The 20,262-nt window shown below is 40.1% G+C and overlaps 1 long non-coding RNA gene and 1 pseudogene across 1 annotated transcript; one reads left to right on the top strand and one right to left on the bottom strand.

Annotated features, from left to right (window-relative positions):
• Window positions 1-2,725: 2,725 nt before the first annotated feature.
• On the bottom strand, window positions 2,726-5,380 carry LOC112578421 (annotated as a pseudogene).
• A 1,468-nt stretch (window positions 5,381-6,848) lies between these two features.
• On the top strand, window positions 6,849-19,515 carry LOC123464834. Its single transcript, XR_006639866.1, has 3 exons — window positions 6,849-6,952; window positions 14,957-15,046; window positions 19,357-19,515. It is a non-coding gene; the product is annotated as an uncharacterized LOC123464834 (long non-coding RNA).
• Window positions 19,516-20,262: the final 747 nt, after the last annotated feature.

Here is a 20,262-nt window from a genome sequence, read left to right as displayed (position 1 = left end):
GGGTTCTTAAAGGTAGAAAATTGGTAACGAATACATAAAAGCAGAAATTAAAAATCTAGAGTAGAGTTTGGAATTTCAAAAATACAATGTTAAAGAAAAGAAGAAGGAAAAGAAAGACAGAAAAAAAAAACAAACAAAAACAAAGTCGGAAAAATTATAAAGAAAATATAGGTACAAAATTGATAACAAATACCAAAAAGCAAAAGTTAAAAATCTAGAGTACAGTTTGGAATTTCAAAACTACGATGTTAAAAAAAAGAATATGAAAAAAAAAAAGAGAGAAAACAAACAAACAAACAAACATAAACAAAGTCGCAAAAATTATAAAGTATAGGTACAAAATTGATAACAAATACCAAAAAGCATAAATTAAAAATCTAGAGTAGAGTTTGGAATTTCAGATATGCAATGTTATATAAAAGAAGAGAAAGAGAGAAAAAAAAGTCACAAAAATTATATAAAAAAAATATATAGGTACAAAATCAATAACAAATACCAAAAAGCTAAAATTAAAAATCTAGAGTTTGGAATTTCAAAAATGCAATGTTAAAGAAAAGAAGAAGGAAAAAAGTCAGAAAAAATATAAAAAAATATATGTATGAAGTTTGCTTTAAAAAAAAAATAGGGTCTTTTCTTTTTTTTTTTTTGCTAACTAATAGTAGGTTATTAAAGTGAAAATTAAAGGAATAATAGAGGACTTAAAATTCTTTAAAAAAATAAAAAAAAAAGAAAGAATGATTGTAAAAATAGTAAAAATATATCTAGGACTTTCTCTAGTTTTGTTGTGGGTATTGTGGGTTCAGTTCATTTTCGGCTAGCTCCTTGGTCCGACTTATATTTCTCAAGATCTGTAGGCCCCTTCCTATGTAGTCAGTACTAACCACAGGGTTTTAATCTATTGCCTGTAGCTTCCAAGGCGGTTCCCTCTCTTATAGATTCTTCTGTTTGCTGGTCTCTTCAGTGTCTGGTTTCAGCCCTGACACAAAGGGGACAGTGGAGGACACTTTTTTTTTTTAGGCTCACTTGTTCAGTCGTGCTGTGGGGAGAGAGGGACACTGCAAACAAGTAACACTGGCGTGTGCTCGCAGTGCCTCAGCCACCCTGGGTCTGCCCCTGCTCACGGCGCGTGTAGCCTCCCTGCCCACACTGCCCAGGCTCTAGGCTGCTCTGCAGGGAACCATCTGTGGCCGGCCCTGGGCTGCTTGCACCTCCCAGGTCCAAGCCACTCAGGTTCAGGCACTCGGGTAGTCCTCAGAGGCACAGACTTGGTTGGGCCTGTGTTTTGTGCCCTTCCCAGGTCCAAGCAGCTCAGGTGATGAGGTGTTTGGTGAGCACGATTGCTGCGACTTATCACCTCCCCGCCGCTCAGTTATCTAGGTGTACAACCGGTGCACCTTCTCAGGCGGATGTTGACCGTCCAGACCCCCAAGAAGTTTTAGTTAGCAAAGAAGCCCGCTTACAGTTTTATAGATAATGTCTCTCTGGGGCTGCGAATGCCCCCTTCCGGCTCTGGCTGCCTGTCACCAGAGGGGGATGGTCTGTAGCCGGCTATCTCTGTTCAGTCCTTTGTTCCGTGCACGGGCCTGGCGGCGTCTTAGGTTAGGGCTGGCTTTTCACGTGGTAGATATCCCACAGTCTGGTTTGCTAGCTCAAATTATTTCACTCAGATAGCACTTGGGGTATTCAGGCCAGATCCTTACTCTAAGCGATGCAGCCCGTGCCGTGTCTCCCTGTCCAGCCCCCTCTTGCTAGTGGTGTGGGCAGGCATCTGCGCTGCTTCTCCGCTGGGGGAGTTACCGTAGGGCTTGTAATCTGTGGTTTTTAATTGTTTATTTATTTTTCCTCCCTGTTATGTTGCGCTCTGTGCTTCCAAGGCTCGGCACAGATTCGGCAGAGAGAAGGTTTCCTGGTGTTTGGAAATTTCTCTCTTTTTAAGACTCCCTTCCCGGAACAGAACTCCGTCCCTCCCTCTTTTGTCTTTTTTTTTTTGTCTTTTATATTTTTTCCTACCTCCTTTAAAAGACTTGGGTTGCTTTTCTGGGTGCCTGACGTCCTCTGCGGGCATTCAGAAGTTGTTTTGTGGAATTTACTCAGTGTTTACATGTTCTTTTGATGAATTTGTGGGCGAGAAAGTGTTCTCCCAGTCCTACTCCTCCACCATCTTAGCTCCTCCCCCTATAGTCTTATATTTAGATCTTTAATCCATTTTGAATTTATCTTTGTGTATGGTGTTAGGAAGTATTTTAATTTCATTCTGTCACATGTGACTATCCAGTTTTCCCAGCAGCACTTATTGAGGAAACTATCTTTGCCCCATTGTATATTCTTGCCTCCTTTGTCAAAAATAAGGATACCAGTGATTTTGTTAGTGCTTTGGTTACAAAGATGTAGAAGTTTTGAAAGATTTACCCCTAAGCTTACTTGTACTGTAGGCAGTGTTGTTTTTAATGAACATTTTTGCAGAATGCATCATTTTTCCAGAATGCATCATTTTTCAGGAACAGGTATATTGTATTGTAATAGAAATCCTATACTTTGTTTATACTTAGTGGATGCTTAATAAATGCTGACTGATTTTTATAATTAACTACATCACAAGAATTTAAAAAAGTCATTTCAAGGAATGACTGTACTAACAATCAAATTACAAGATCACTTGAATTGTCTAGAATATAAAACCTTTAAAAGTAATTATAATTTGCATGGTATAGTTATTACTACTATTTTAGAGAAGCAGAGATAACTTTTAATTTACAAAGATTGATGAACAATCATCCATTAGTTTGAGAAGCTGAGCAACAGGAAACCATACTTGTTTTTCAAACCATTTGCAAACTGTGAAAAAGCAGCTGGTCACAAAATGCACCACCATTAAACTGTGGTCCTATTGACAATCCTTGGCTTGACAAGGACACTCATCACTGGCAATTCTGCCATATTTACAGTCTGTGTAAAAATTTCACCCTGGGCAATTCATGTTCTGTTGTCTTCTTTGATGCACTTTGTGTATGGCACTGCCTCACTCAAGGTAGTGGAAGTTAGCAAAACATCTACTCTAGAGTTAAAAACATTCGCAAAATCACTAGCAATGAGTCATTTCACTTTCTCTGCTTTGATAAAATAGTTCTCATAATTTTCTTTTAATAAGAAAGTTTCCTGAGAGGATTCTTCCCCTCACCACATCATTGAACCCTTCTTGTTTAGTTGCAGCATACATGGCTTCAGTAGACACATCAAAGTCAAATCAGTGACTATATTCTAACCTATCAAATCTTGCCATATTTGATGCCACTTCTGATGTACACAGTACATGGTAGCAGACAATTGAATAACTGGTTGAGGCAGGGACACTTCAGTTACTTTGGCCCCCTCAGACTCAAAGAGATTAGCAGCTTTGGACCAAAGAGATTGTACTTCATTTGACAATTCTGGTCTAAGATAATCCTTTGGAAGTCTTTTGCTCACATCGTTTGCTCACATCTGTTAAACTGGGAAGCATAAATGGTTTTAACAGGATCTTGAATTGTGGTAGAATATTAGAGATCCTGCCCAGCTAGTATGCTCAACACAATGGCTGCATTATCCACACATCTAGTTAAGATTCTGGGTACATCATTGAATTCACCAGGGGAATGAGGCCATGATAAGAAACTAAGTCATAGCTGGCTTTTAAACCAACAACCTCATAGTGGGCAGCTGGATTGCTGGTTGATCTTCTGAAATCTGGTCCTAAAGCAATGAAGCAAGTGAATGCTGACACAGCCACTGCACTCCCTCCTGAGCTTCCTTCAGTTATAAGCCAATTTGAATCCTTATTCTCTCACCATGAGACTTCTGCTTCCTCTTTTCTCTATATTGTTTGAATAACTCCATGGGCTTTTAACTGGTCCCAAAATGCCATCTGTGCTTCTGTATCCCATAGCAAACTCATATAAGTTTGTTTTTACCATTAACAGAGCTCCCTGATCCAACAACCTCTGTGGCATTTTAAGGTGATACATAATTTTTCAGCATGTTTGATGCACATGTTGTCTCAATGCCAGATATGCTAAAGTTGTCTTTTACTGAAATAGGAAGTTTCATCTAAATCCCCCAGTGAGTTTGACCTTTCTTATATCTTTTCTCTGATTCTTCAACTTGCTTTAAGACTACATCTTCTGATACAGTAACTTGGTCTTCTTGATAAAGGAGAGCTATCTTTGACAGAGCTCAGTTGGAGTAACCTGGCCTTGTTCTAGTGCCACAGAAACTTCTTGGAGGGTCCAACCCAACGTGGTCCTTGTGCCCTGCCTGCCACCACCAGGACCTGGTGACAAAGGAGGAACAGTTGTTCTTTCGAAGTAGAAGGTGGTTATCAAATTTGTAGCTTTATGGCACAATAGATAAGGGTGTCAAGGACTTGAAGGCTATTTATGAGGTTTAGGGTAGTAGGTCACGTCCATTTTCTTTTTCGAACATCATCACAGGCTTGTTTCAGTTGCCCCCTGTGTTGGTTAAGATTCTGTGCCTGTAGGTCCTAGAATTATGCATGATAAAGCTACTTTTCACAGAAATATAGTTTGTTTTTCACTCATGCAAGAAGCCTTGTAAGGCTTTGTATCTGTTTTCTGGGGCTGCCATGACCAAGTACTACAAACCAGGTGGTTAAAACAATAGAAATTTACTGTTTCCTAGTTGTGGAGGTTGGAAGTCTGAAATCAAGGTGTCAGCAGGGTCACTGATCCCTCTGAATTCTGGTCACAGGGAGAATCTTTCTTTACCTCTTCTAGATTTTGGTGGTTGCAGGCAAACCTTGGGTTCCTTGGTTTTTAACTGCCACCACTCCAGTTTCCGTTTTCTTCAGGTGGCTGTTTTCTGCCTGTGTTTGTCTCTGGGTCTCCTTATAAGGGCATCAGTCATCTTGGATTCAGGGCCAACCCTACTCCAATATGATTGCATCTTAATTGCACCCTAATATGGAGAAGGCAATGGCACCCCACTCCAGTACTCTTGCCTGGAAAATCCCATGGATAGAGGAGCCTGGTAGGCTGCGGTCCATGGGGTCGCTGAGAGTCGGACACGACTGAGCGACTTCACTTTCACTTTTCACTTTCATGCATTGGAGGAGGAAATGGCAACTCACTCCAGTGTTCTTGCCTGGAGAATCCCAGGGACGGCGGGGCCTGGTGGGCTGCCATCTATGGGGTCACACAGAGTTGGACACGACTGAAGCAACTTAGAAGTAGCAGCAGCAATTCCAAATAAAGTCACATTTTGATGTAACTGGAATTCCTAGATAGGACTTCAGCATATCTTTTGGGAGAGGGATATAATTTAACCTGTAACAAGCTCCATGGCTAGTATGATCCTCCATGATGTCAAATGCATTGACCTTGACCATGCTGGCAGCCTCCAAGGCCCAGGCCATGGGGTGGAGAAAGATCCTGGTTGTTGTCACCCTCCACTGACCTGGATTTAGTCATGTGGCTGCTCCTACCTGCTCAGGAGGCTGGAGAGAGGGCCTCTTTCCAGGTAGCCATGTGCAGCTGAAACCCAGGGTTTTGTTAGCATGAAAGAAAGAGAGCAGGTTTTGAGGACAGCCAGTAGTCTCTGCCACATGTTCATAGTACTTGGGGGTGGGGGTGGGAGTCGTCTCTGTTGTTCAATTTCTCTCCCACTGTGTCTTTTCTCATTGAATTATTTCTAGCATTTAAAGGGTAAGAGGGAGTTTCCTGTATATGATTATATTAGTTTTCTAATGATTTTCAAGACTTTATTTTATTCAGCTAAATTGCATTGAATAGTTCCTATTAATAATTGGTGTGGAAAATAGCAAAAAGTGGAAGATGTGATCATTCTTGTTGAGGAGGAGAGGACTTTGACTAAGGAGCAGACACAAGGGTTTATGAAAAGATGCTTGTGAAAAGTAAGAAAGAGATAGAGGCTTAATAGCATTATATTTTAAGAATGATGATTTTAATGATAGTTAATGGCAACCAGTGATAGGGATTTGATACACAGGAGGAGGAAAGCAGAGTAAGGCTTTCATTCGGAGTTTCTTCCATAGGTCTTATGTTCCCAGCCTGTCCTTTGCCACCCAACTGCTGAAGGCCTGGGAATGACCTTCCACTCTGTGTTCCCAGCAGTGTCACATGGTGCTTAGAACCTCGTGGGATTCAGTGAATATTTATGGAATCATTTTCTGTCAAAACCTGTGTGTATTGTTAATGACAGAATAAAAATGTCCCAAATCTTGATGTGTTCAAATTTGGAGACATATTTGTTCTTTAAAGCGTAGCCAGTATACTTGTTAAGAAAGTTACAAAGATAGTTCCATGGCCCGGAACTCTTTTTTTTTTTTTTTTTTTTGGTGTGTGTACATATATACACACTATAAGCTATATGTGTATACTGTATGTACTATACTATATGCTATAATAGTTTATACTATGTATTATTTAGTATTTCTAATGACCCAACACATAGTGACAGAGAAGGCAATGGCACCCCACTCCAGTACTCTTGCCTGGAAAATCCCATGGACGGAGGAGCCTGGTAGGCTGCAGTCCATGGGGTCGCTAAGAGTCGGACATGACTGAGCGACTTCACTTTCACTTTTCACTTTCACTCATTGGAGAAGGAAATGGCAACCCACTCCAGTATTCTTGCCTGGAGAATCCCAGGGACAGGGGGCCTGGTGGGCTGCCGTCTCTGGGGTCGCACAGAGTCAGACATGACTGAAGCGACTTAGCAGCAGCAACACATACTGAAATACAGTTATAAAATATATTGCAAATTTCATGGAAGCAATTATTTTGCTTGTGCTTTGTTCCTATAGTTTAAATAATCTGTATTTTTTCTTTCTCTGTAGAACTTTCTGTTACTTGATGAACTACCACAGTGCAATCATCAGCTGCCATCAGAGGGTAAAACAGTTGTGAACGTGCAAGATTTCACTGCTTTCTGGGATAAGGTAACAAATCCTTAATTTCACGATTGTGACTGCTAAAGGACAACTGTGACATAGATTTATTGGAGGATTTTGAGGTTTTACACATGATACAAAATGTGACTTGCTCATTTACCATGGAAGTATGTTATAAAAATTCTGAATCAGGAATGAAGTTTGCAATTAATAGAGATTAAAAATAAAGATGGTTGTTTTGAGGCACTAGCCTGCAGTCTTCTTGGTGTGCCAGTTCCCCAATTAAGGTCTTTTCCTTGCCTCAAAACCTTGTCTCTCAGACTCACTGTCTGTCATGTGGTGAGCAGAGTGAGCTTGGACTCAGTAACAATTTGGCTTAGCCAGCCAGGAGCCTTGCTGCTTGTGACTAGCTGGCACCAATCAGGGAATATTGGAGCAAGACCCTAGCAGCTCTTGCATCATTTGTCCTGAGGTTCTTTCCTTCAAGATTCCCTGAAGAGGTACCGGCTGCCCTCAGAGCTTGACAATTGAGACAAACTTCTAGAGTCAACAAACTTGATATTGGTTGTAGGGTTGCTTCTGCAGCTAAGTCGCTTCAGTCTTGTCCGACTCTGTGAGACCCCACAGAAGGCAGCCCACCAGGCTCTCCTGTCCCTGGGATTCTCCAGGCAAGAATACTGGAGTGGGTTACCATTTCTTCCTCCAATGCATGAAAGTGAAAAGTGAAAGTGAGGTCACTCAGTCGTGTCTGACTCTTAGCGACCCCATGGACTGCAGGCTATGAGGCTCCTCCGTCCCTGGGATTCTCCAGGCAAGAGTACTGGAGTGGGTTGCCATTGCCTTCTCTGGTTATAGGGTAAGTCTACCCAATTTGATAGCTGGTTCAACTGGTTCACTTGTTTTGTGTGTCGTTTTGTGTTAAGAGCTGATGGGCTCCATTTTGAAGTGTAAGTTGCTCCGGTGTGTACAGCAGGAACATTTTTTCCCCTCGGTCTGGGCTTTTCCTTTACAGGACAAGCTAATTTGGTTGGGTACCCATTTACAGAGGGGAGGTGTTGCTGGACTCTACCCTGAACCAGTTCATTGGGAACTAGTTCTCATGGGGGCAAGCCCACCATAGCTCATATGTAGGGTAAATTTATTTACCTGATTTGGGAACTGGTCCAGTTGGAACCAGTTCATTTGGGAGCTAGTTCTTGTGGGAGTGGGTAACCTAGATAGAATTAGTTCACTTGTTTTATAGGGTAATTTATTTACCCTATCGGTGGCCAGTCCATCCAGCATTGATGCTGGAATCTGTCTTGTACCATTTTTGTTGGAATTTGTCTGCATCTTTTGCGTTTTGGTGTTTTAAAGCTTGCAAAAATGGGAAATATTTCATCTGTCCTGAAGGAAAGATTTTTGGGGTGCATATTAGATAGGTTAAGATAAAAAGAGCAATGGCCTCTGTATGCCTCACAATTAAACAATTTGGCAATCAGAAGTGCTTTACAAAGGAGAGGAATGCTCTGGTAATGAACATGCCCAGGAGACTACCTTGGACTTGAGACGTCCAATCCTAATTTCCCCTACAGGAACTCCAGAGAAAGAAATGGCAAACCACTGTGGTATTCTTGCTTGGAGAATTTCATGGACAGAGGAACCTGGCAGGCTACAACCCATGGGATCACAAAGAGTCAGACATGACTGAGAGACTAACACTTACTAACACTAAAAATAATGTCAGCCCGAGGCACTTGACATATTGTTATTTATCTCACTTTCAAGAGAACTTTCAAAGAGTTATCATATTTTGAATTTAAAGTAAATGCATTTATAATATTAGAATTTATAGGATTGGAGAGACAAAATGCTGCAGTATAGAAAGGATTAACTAACAAATACACAATCAGTTGTTAGAGACCAGAGACTCTGGATACAATCAGTATATGTTTTATGCCTTAATGTTATCAAATATCTTATTACATTGTGTGAGTGACTTGAATCTTTGCTGTGGGGTAGGGTGGAGCTCCTCCATCCTAAGCTTCTGGATGGTTCTGGCTACTTTGGTGGCAGCCAGGGGCAGGAGGAGAGAGCAGATGTGCATAGTGAGTACCAGTGACTCCAAGTTGAAGGGTTGTACTGTGTGGCAAGCTGACAGGGAGAACTGGTGAAATCACAAAGATTTTCCCAGCACTTGGTTTATTTCTGAAATTTAGCAAATAGGAAAAACAATAGGGACCACTCTCCAAAAGTTCTCAAGTTTGCACTCCCAGTGCAGCCCCGCCCGTTACAGACAACTGAAAGTCTCCTCCTGCCTCCGGCTTTATAGTTCTTTGTGCACACCCTCCTGAATCAGTGTGGATTAATCAGGAGAACCAAACTTGCGGCAGGGGAGGGGGTATTCCATGCAGGAAATTAGTTACATAGGAGATGAAAGGACAAAAAGGGCAAAGAAGTGGTGGATGAGGCAGCTCAGTGATTAGCAAAGGCAGGAAGCTGCTCCTACCCCAGGACTAGAAGGACTCAGGGAGGAGACGCCTCTACCAGAGGGTCCACCCTCCAAAGCAGAGTCCGGGAGCCTGGGAGTGGGGACCACAGAGCAAATGTCCAGGCTCTGTAGACTGCTCCTGTCTTTCATGCCTGTGACTCTGTTGTGCCACCTGCATTGTGTTCACCTACTTCTGACTCAGCACTTTCATCTCCACCAGCAAGACAGTAGATTTTCTATGTAAATATATAGAAAAAATATATACAATCACATCCCTACACCTTTTGCACATGGGAACTCATTCAAGGTGCCTGACCTACCTATCTTAATAGAGTAGATTTGCCTCAAGATTGCCAGGAGAAATATCAATAACCTCAGATATGCAGATGACACCACCCTTATGGCAGAAAGTGAAGAAGAATTAAAAAGCCTCTTGATGAAAGTGAAAGTGGAGAGTGAAAAAGTTGGCTTAAAGCTCAACATTCAGAAAATGAAGATCATGGCATCTGGTCCCATCACTTCATGGGAAATAGATGGGGAAACAGTGGAAACAGTGTCAGACTTTATTTTTGGGGGCTCCAAAATCACTGCAGATGGTGGCTGCAGCCATGAAATTAAAAGACACTTACTCCTTGGAAGGAAAGTTATGACCAACCTAGATAGCATATTGAAAAGCAGAGACATTACTTTGCCAACAAAGGTCCGTCTAGTCAAGGCTATGGTTTTTCCTGTGGTCATGTATGGATGTGCAAGTTGGACTGTGAAGAAAGCTGAGCGTGGAAGAATTGATGCTTTTTTTTTTTTTAATTTAATTTTATTTTTAAACTTTACATAACTGTATTAGTTTTGCCAAATATCAAAATGAATTGATGCTTTTGAACTGTGGTGTTGGAGAAGACTCTTAAGAGTCCCTTGGACTGCAAGGAGATCCAACCAGTCCATTCTGAAGGAGATCAGCCCTGGGATTTCTTTGGAAGGAATGATGCTGAAGCTGAAACTCCAGTACTTTGGCCACCTCATGCGAAGAGTTGACTCATTGGCAAAGACTCTGATGCTGGGAGGGTTTGGGGGCAAGAGGAGAAGGGGACAACAGAGGATGAGATGGCTGGATGGCATCACTGACTCAATGGACGTGAGTCTGAGTGAACTCTGGGAGTTGGTGATGGACAGGGAGGACTGGCGTGCTGTGATTCATGGGGTTGCAGAGAGTCAGACATGACTGAGTGACTGAACTGAACTTAACTGAACTTGTATTTCTTGTCATAATCCACTTGAAGCATTTATGGAAAGCACCACTAAAATTCCATTATGATGTTAACTTTATGTGAATGTTGACACATACTTTGTCTGTTGTTTTTCAGTCACTACATTGTGTCTCTTTGTGACCCCATGGACTGTAGGCCACCAGGCTCCTCTGTCTGTGAGGATTCTCCAGGCAAGAATACTGGAGTGGGTTTCCATGCCCTCCTCCAGGGGATCTTCCCAACCCAGGGATCAAACCCAGGTCTCCTGCATTGCAGGTGGATTCTTTACCTTCCGAGCCAGCATATGATCAATTACCAAATTTCCCTTGTATCAAACTATGCAACATTATAAACTAAGATGTTTTGTTCTTCTTCCAAGAACATTCAAGAACATGTTCTCAGACTTCTATACAACTTGCATAATTGTACAGAACACCCTATTGTGTTGTCCTGGACTTGCCTATGGAAAGACTTTTGCACCTTGGCAGAGTCATTAGTAGTTAGGGGCTGTCAAGTTAGGTTATGGGTGAGAGGGTCCTTGGGAGGGAGAAAGGCAAAGATATTGGGAGTTTTGAAGAGAAACTAAGTCTTAATGAAGCTTCTGCTGGGTTGGGAGGCGGGAGATAGACATGAGCTCTAACTGGCTCCTCTGGACAGCCAGGTGGACAGGTTGGGGATGGTCTCATGGATGCAAGTCTCATTCATGAAATGATGGGAATTGATCTCAATCTCTAATCTTTAAAGTATATTTGGGGGTATCTCCAGATCTCCACGGGCAGGAGTTTCAAACTGTTCTCACACAGAGTGAGGGACTCAGCTGATGATCTTTGTTGAGTCAGCGGTCCCCTGAGCCTGAATAACCATGAGGGAACATACCCAGTACTCATGGGCTGTCGAGTGCTGCCCCTTCTGGTGGTGGCAAAGCAGTGCCTGATCCCAAAGCCTGAACAGGGATGGAACTCAGTGTGTGGCCCTGATAGACTTTGAGATCTGCAGACAGCAATCTGATGTTTGTATTTTGTAGTCTTAACCAAGTGAAAAGTAGTAAAATAGGAACCCTAAGTGTCACGCAAGAAGAAAGGAGTGGATAAGCTTAAACATGTTTCTCATGTATTAAAATTTAGTTTTTTCTTGGTCAGTTCAGTTCAGTTCCATTCAGTGGCTCAGTCGTGTCTGACTCTTTGTGACCCCATGGACTGCAGCACGCCAGGCCTCCCTGTCCATCACCAACTCCCAGAGCTTGCTCAAACTCATGTCTATTGAGTTGGTGATGCCATCCAACCATCTCATTCTCTGTCGTCCCCTTCTTCTCCTGCCTTCCTTCTTTCCCAGCATCAGGGTCTTTTCCAATGAGTCAGTTCTTCACATCAGGAGGTCAAAGTATTGGAGCTTCAGCTTCAGCATCAGTCCTACCAATGAATATTCAGCACCGATTTCCTTAGTCTGGTTGGATCTCCTTGCAGTCCAAGGGATTCTCAAGAGTCTTCTCCAACACCACAGTTCAAAAGCATCAATTCTTTGGTACTCAGCTTTCTTTATAGTTCAACTTTCACATCCATACATGACTGCAGGAGAAATCATGGCTTTGACTATATGCATCTTTGTTGACAAAATAAAGTCTCTGCTTTTTAATATGCTGTCTAGGTTTTTCATAGCTTTTCTTCCAAGGAGTAAACACTATTTTTCTTGATATTGTTTGTAATACCTATAAAACCTGGCATAATTTGATGATTAAAAATAATTCTTGTTTTAGCAAGTGACTGTTCCATTATCAGTTCAGTTATTTCCAGAGGAATTTTTCACTTAGAAGATTTTCCAAACTTTTAATCTAGATCCTGTTCCTTTAGTCTTTCAGGCATTTTGCTAATCACATATGATCACTCTCTTAAGAGAAACAAAAGCTAGAAGTTACTGAGAAGTTTTCTTAATACTTAGTATATATAAATATATATAAATATAAATATATATATATATATACACTCTTAAATCTCTTTACCTTAGAACTTACAGATTACTCAGAAATACAACTTGTGAATGGCATGATGAGTATGCTGTCATTTGCTCTTGTGTTGGATTGTACATGCAACAGCACATCTATTTTTTTTTTTTTTTTTTTTTTTTTTTTTTTTTTAGCAGAAGTACTTTGTTATCCCTGTTTAGCCAGGGCAGGTAATGCATGTAATAGGTGTAAAATTTAGGGCAATCACTGTAACCCATGATGTAATACTTTACATCTATTCCCTTTTTTGTTTTTGTTGGTTTTGGTGTTAAGTTAGAGCTCTAGTGAGATTAGAGCCTTGACTGCCTTTTACAGGAGTTTTTTTATGGTTGGCTAAAAAACCATTTAAACCAAAATTTATCCATTTTTCATTTGATTAGTTTATATATATAAAACCATCAATAATTCTTCTTTCCTCATTCAGCTGCTTGTCAGGACTGTTTTCTATGTGGCTGAAGGGCATGGGTAATCTTCCTGATATAACTTTTCCTGGAGCCCTCTCTAAGAGTTCTTGTTGCTCTGGTTGATTGTCACCAGGAACTTGATTGAACAACATACTCACTGTTTTGTTCCACTATATTCTGCCATTTTCCAGGCAACTGCATAATTCCATCTTTTCAAATTTTTTTATCTTTTTGAGCAAAGAACTGTTCCAGATACCTTTTACAGTGTTCCAGGTAATTGAATTTTTTCCATTAAGAGAACTTTGTAAAGACTGAAATAAATGGAAGTCCAAAAGTACAATGTCTGGTGAGTATGGGGGATCAGTCAGGACTTCCCAGCCAATCTGTAACAGTTTTTTGCCTGGTCATCAAAGAAACATGCGGTATTACGTTACCCTGATGGAAGATTATGCATTTTCTGTTGACTAATTCTGGATGCTTTTCATAGAGAGCTGCTTTCGGTTGGTCTAATGGGAGAAGTATTTATTGGAATTAATTATTTGGTTTTCCTGAAGGAGCTCATAATAGAGGATTCCATTGCAATCCCACCATATACACAACATCACCTTCTTTGGATGAAGACTGGCTTTTGGTGTGGTTGGTGGTGGTGCATTTCACTTGCCCTCAATCTATTCTATTCCACAATATTGTATAGTATCCATTTTTCATCACCCGTCACAATTTGTTTTAAAAATGGAACGTTTCTGTTTCGTTTAAGTGGTGAACTGCCTGCAGAAATATGGTCAAGAAGGGTTTTTGGCTTAACTTCTGTGAAACTCAAATATCAAAGTGATTAACACAACCAAGCTGATGCAAATGATTTCTATTCAATACTTTGAATGAAATATTTGAATATTTTGAGTATGTCAGCTGTCTCCTGCATGGTATAGCATTGTTTGTTCTCAATGTCTTGATGTGATCTCTATCAACTTCAACTGGCATACCTAACAGTAGAGCATAATCCAACAAGAAATATCCAGCACAAAACTTTGCAAGCCACTTTTGACACATTCAATCAGTCACAGCACATTCTCCATACACTGCACAAATCGTTTTCTGCATTTCAATTGCATTTTTACCTCCCTTTAAGTAGTAAAGCAAAAAAAGAAAAAGAAATAGTAAAACATAATGTGCTAAAATATTGCTTTTATTTTAACATTAAAATGGCTACACAAAAATTCACCAATTTTAAAAAGTTTTTTAAAATGCATACTGATATGACAGCTGTCATAATACAATCTTAACAACATTGTTTTGAATAAAGTTAAAGCCAACTTAGTGCTATTAGAGCCATCTTACAGAAAAAACTGAACAGACTTTTTGGCCAACCCATAATGAGAATGACTTCTTTATGTAAAGTGCTCCTTTGCTTGCTGAGCATTACTGAGATTCTTTATCAAGTGAAAATGGAGAGATTAGTGGAGATTCAAATTATTTGAAGGGCCAGGTCTGCCATATACCTATGCTGCTCCCTTGTGGAGATAAATGAGATATATCCAAGGGTCATAGTGAAAACTTATAAATGATTTAAAAAGTTCACATACTGATACTCTATGAAGTATAATATTTTAATAAGTTAATATGCATCATGAAGTTTTCACTTCATGCAGATGCCTTGTCATTTCACCTACTTAAAATCTGTGGGTGTCTAAAGTCATGTCAGTGTGGGAATCTGGTAAAAGAAGGAGCCTACCTGAAGGCAACTAAAGCTGCTTCAAACTCCCAAAGAGATATGATTGGATGAAAAGGCCTCCAGGACAGGATGTCTTAAAATAGACAGGAGAAAAATGTGGGTTAATTTGCATATCAATGAGTATTATATTATTTTCTCCATTTTCTGTAGCATTAGGCTTTACTTTATTGAAATGGGTATGTTTTTGTAACTTTAATTTGCAGGAATCAAGAACCCCAACCCTACAAGGCCTTTCCTTTACTGTCAGACCTGGTGAACTGTTAGCTGTGATTGGACCTGTGGGAGCAGGAAAGGTAAGTTGTGGTGACTTTTGGCAGCTTGATGCAACACCGCAGTCCCTATTAAATTTTCAGAGTTGAGCCCAAAGCTGTGTGTACAATGTTTTTTTTGTTTTTTAAATAGGATAGTTTATTAAAATTGAATAATAGTAAAATAATTGCAGTGAAATCCACCTCTGCATTGCCTCAGTTTTGGTCCCACACATCCATCTTGATTCTCAGAAAGTTTTACATGTACACAGTGTATTGATTCCTTATAATTTATAATTTCATATAAGAGGTATTTGGTAAGGATTAGAGTGATTGCCACAAAACTTGCTGAGAAGAGCATGGAGAGGCCTGGCATAGTTTTCTAATGGGCACAGGAGTCTTGGACAGTCATTGGAGGACCCAGGGACCTTCTGAGCCAAAGTGTAAGTTCATTCCATAGAGGGATCTATAAAGATTTACTCTCTTGAGAAGTTTTTGTTGATTGTCACACTTGTGAAATCTCCATGATGATTATAGTCCCTATCTTTCAGCTCATTAAAAATGCTATTCTATTGTCCTAGGTTTACTATGTTTTAATAAGTCATCCATAGTCATTCTTTTTTTTTTTAATTTATTTTTCATTTGGAACATAATTGTTTCACAATGTTGTGTTAGTTTCTGCTGTACAACAACCTGACTCAGCTGTGAGTATCTATCTATCTATCTATCTACCTCCCCTCCCTCTTGAGCCTCCCTCCCACCCTCCCCCCATCCCACCCTTTTAGATCATCACAGAGCACTGAGTTGAACTCCCTGTGCTATATAAGCAGCTTCCTGTGCTGAGCTGTGCTTAGTCACTCAGTTGTGTCCAACTCTTTGCTACCCCATGGACTGTAGCCTGCCAGGTCCCTTTGTCCATGGGGATTCTCCAGCAGGAATACTGGAGTGGGTTGCCATGTTGTCCTCCAGAGGATCGAACCAAGGTCTCCCTCCTAAAACAAGAACAATATGATGTTAGGAAGTGTTCTAATTTCATTATTTTACATGTAGCTGTCCAGTTTTCTCAGCACCACTTATTGAAAAGGCTATCTGTTGTCCAGTGTATATTCTTGCCTCCTTTGTCAAAGATAAGGTGTTCATAGGTGCATGGGTTTATCCCTGGGCTTGCCATACTGTTCCATTGATCTGTAGTTCTGTTTTTTTTTTTTTTTTTTTTTTGTGCCAGCACCATACTGTCTTGATTACTATAGCTTTGTAGTGTAGTCTGAAGTCAGAGAGCTTGATTCTTCCAGCTCTGTTTTTGTTTTTTGTTTGTTTGTTTGTTTGTTTTTTTCCTTTTCTTCTCAAGATTACCTTGGCTATTTGGGGTCTTTTGTGTTTCTAAACAAATTGTAAAAATTTTTGTTCTAGTTCTGTGAAAAATGCTATGGGTAATTTGACAGGGATTGCATTGAATCTGTATATTGCTTTGGGTAGTGTAGTCATTTTCACAATATTGATTCCTACAGTCCAAGAACACAGTGTATCTGTTCATGTCATCTTTGATTTCTTTCATCAGTGTGTTACAGTTTTCTTCATTTTGGTCTTTTGTCTCCTTAGGTAATTTTTTCCCTAAGCATTTTATTCTTTTTGATACAATGATGATTGGGATCATGTCCTTAATTTTTCCTTCTGACTTTTTGTTGCTAGTAACACAATTTTTTTTTCCTTTGAGAAAGATCTTTATTAGTTTTATTGGCAAGAAGACAGAACTTTCCTTTAGCATCCATTGCAAGAATGTCTGCCTCTGGTTTACCTCTTTTTGTTGTTGTTGTTGTTGTTGTTGTTGCACCTGTGAGGTATGTGGGATCTTAATTCCCCAACTAGGGATCAAAACCGTGTACCTTGCAGTGGAAACACAGAATGTTAATCACTGTACCAGCAGGGAAATCCTGCCAGTGGTTTTCTTATTGGGAAATGACTTTTCTTTGACTTTTCATGCTGCTATAAGGAAAACAGTTTTAACTAGATGTATCTAGAACAGCATTTCTCTAGGTGTGTTCCATGAAACTTTTATTTTACAAGAAGGTATCATGGCCACATAAATCTGGATAAACGCACATTATGTTTTCCTTCTTGGTGCTTCATATTGTACAGTTGGAAACAGCTTGTTGGGAATTTGGACATCTCATTAAAGGAAATTATTTATGTGACAGCTGTTCAGGATGGACACAGACATGGGGACTTCCTTTTCTTTTTTTAAAATTTTTTTAGTTTACAATATTGTATTGGTTTTGCCATACATCAACATGAATCCATCACGGGTATACATTACAGTGGCCTCTCTAGGAAGTCTGAAGGTTGCAAAGGCTCTTCCAGGAAGCTTTGAGCATTTACTTACATGACTTGACTTGGTCCCATCAGTGCATGTGTAGTGAAGGTGCAGCCATGTGCTGGAGCTAGAGATTCGAATGTGAGCAAGACCTGATGCCTCTGCCTTCCAGAGGCAACCAGGTTCCTGGGTAAGACAGATACACAGGCAGATTATTTCAGCTTACTGTGATGTGGACACAGACATACCACATCTATATGGTGTTAAAGATTTGAAGTAAATATGCAGCTGTCAGTTCAGTTCAGTTCAGTCACTCAGTTGAGTCTGACTTTTTGTGACTCCATGGATTGCAGCATGCCAGGTTTTCCTGTCCATAACCAACTCCTGGAGTTTACTCAGACTCATATCCATTGAGTTGGTGATGCCATCCAACCATCTCATTCTCTGTCATCCCCTTCTCCTCCTGCCTTCAATCTTTCCTAGCATCAGGGTCTTTTCAAAAGAGTCAGCTCTTCACATCAGGTGGCCAAAGTATTAGAATTTCAGCTTCAACATCAGTCCTTCCAATTAATATTCAGGACTGATTTCCTTTTGGATGGACTTATTGGATCTCCTTGCAGTCCAAGGGACTCTCAAGAGTCTTCTCCAACACCACAGTTCAAAAGCATCAATTCTTTGGTGCTCAGCTTTCTTTATAGTCCAACTCTCACATCCATACATGACTACTGGAAAAACCATACCCTTGACTGGATGGACCTTTGTTGACGAAGTAATGTCTCTGCTTTTTTAATAAGCTGTCTAGGTTTGTCATAACTTTTCTCCCAAGGAGCAAGTGTCTTTTAATTTCATGACTGCAGTCACCATCTGCAGTGATTTTGGAGCCCCAAAAAGTAAAGTCTCTCACTGTTTCCCCATCTATTTCCCATGAAGTGATGGGACCAGATGCCATGATTTTAGTTTTCTGAATGTTTTTTTTTTTTTTTAATTTTATTTTTAAACTTTACATAACTGTATTAGTTTTGCCAAATATCAAAATGAATCCGCCACAGGTATACCTGTGTTCCCCATCCTGAACCCTCCTCCCTCCTCCCTCCCCATTCCATCCCTCTGGGTCGTCCCAGTGCACCAGCCCCAAGCATCCAGTATCGTGCATCGAACCTGGACTGGCAACTCATTTCATACATGATATTTTACATGTTTCAATGAATGTTGAGTTTTAAGCCAACTTTTTCACTCTCCTCTTTCACTTTCTTCAAGAGGCTCTTTAGTTCTTCTTCACTTTCTGCCATAAGGGTGGTGTCATCTGCATATCTGAGGTTATTGATTATTTCTCTTGGCAATCTTGATTCCACCTTGTGCGTCATCCAGTCCAGCATTTCTCATGATGCACTATGGCGTATAAGTTAGATAAGCAGGGTTACAATATACACCCATGATGTACTCCTTTCCCTATTTGGAACCAGCATCTGTACTTGGTCTGAAACAACAAAATGTGGAAATCTAGATGTGAGATGTGTACACAAGAGAGTGATGATTTCCTCTAGGATGAACTTTTGCTCTTTGGACACAACTCACTTCAGAGTTCTTTTAATAATAATATTTGGATATATTTTTCACATGTAGCTTTTTAATAATAAGTGTTTGTCAAGTAAAGGATACCTGGATGCAGAAACAACTACACTAAACATTGGATACATGAAATACACATTCTGCTGGGCTGCTCTGCTAGTTAAGAATGTTTAACATTCTTAGCTAGTCTTTTCTGAGTATAATTTTTCATTTGGGGGAAACTCTGAGCAGTTTAGGTTGCTATATAGTATTATATTAATGTTCCTTATCAACCATTAGTTTTCCGTGGACCAATAGGGTTATTTTCTTTTTTTTTTTTCCTTTTTTTCCTCAATTGCCAGGGCTCTACTTCATCCTGTTCTAAAGGAAAGGGTTCTATAGTATACGGAGTACGACTGTGGGGTCTGCTGTGCTACAGGTCTTGTTCTATCCTGAGTGCTGCCTGTTCATATGTGTGTGTTTCCATCTGTTTCAGTCCTCACTGTTAGGTGCTGTACTGGGGGAGCTGCCCCCGAGCCAGGGGAAGGTCAGCGTGCATGGGAGGATCGCGTATGTTTCTCAGCAGCCCTGGGTGTTCTCAGGAACTGTGAGGAGTAACATTTTATTTGGGAAGAAATATGAAAAGGAACTATATATAAAAGTAATAAAGGCTTGCACTTTGGAAAAGGTGAGTAATGACTTTTGAGTTGCATATACTCAAATTTCAAATAATGATAGTGTTGGTTTAAACTACAGGGTTTGTTAAAATTTTGTTTCAAATTTTGAAAGATTTCTGGGTAAATAAACACATGTAACCCAGCTGTTTCAATGCCAATGTGATAGCAGCACTTATAGAATGCCTTTAGAAAGTAGTGGGTGGTTGCTTAATTTTATAATGTTTTATTCACATTTAAATTTCTTTCTTTAATGAATGATTATCAAAATTTGCAGAAATAGTGTAGTGTAATGAACCCTCATGTACCCACCCCAGCTTTAGCCAAGATCAGCTGGTGGCCAGTCTTGCTGCATCTGTACTCCTGCCCCCTGCCAGCCCTACCCTGACCCCAAAGTATTCTGAAGCAGATTCTAGACCTCAGATTAGTTCATCTGTAAACATATTATTAGTTTTCTCTACAAGATATGATAGCCTTTGGAAAAAAATCACCACATTATGTCACCTGAAAAATAGCTAAAATTCTTGAATATCATCAAGCTTCTAGTCTGTGTTTACATGTTGTTAATCATATCACAAGAAAATCTCCTCCACCATTGTTGAAATCAGACTCTGTATGAGGTCTGTCCATTGCATTTGGTTGATGCTTTCTTGCTCTGTTTCAGTCTCTAGGTTTCCCTCTCCACTTCATTTTTGACTTCTAGTTTATTCTTTAAAGAAAATTGAATG

This window comes from Bubalus bubalis, chromosome 13, assembly GCF_019923935.1.
Source record: "Bubalus bubalis isolate 160015118507 breed Murrah chromosome 13, NDDB_SH_1, whole genome shotgun sequence".
NCBI lineage: Eukaryota > Metazoa > Chordata > Mammalia > Artiodactyla > Bovidae > Bubalus > Bubalus bubalis.
Note: the sequence above shows the minus strand (reverse complement) of the source record. Positions and strands in the feature narration are given on the sequence as shown.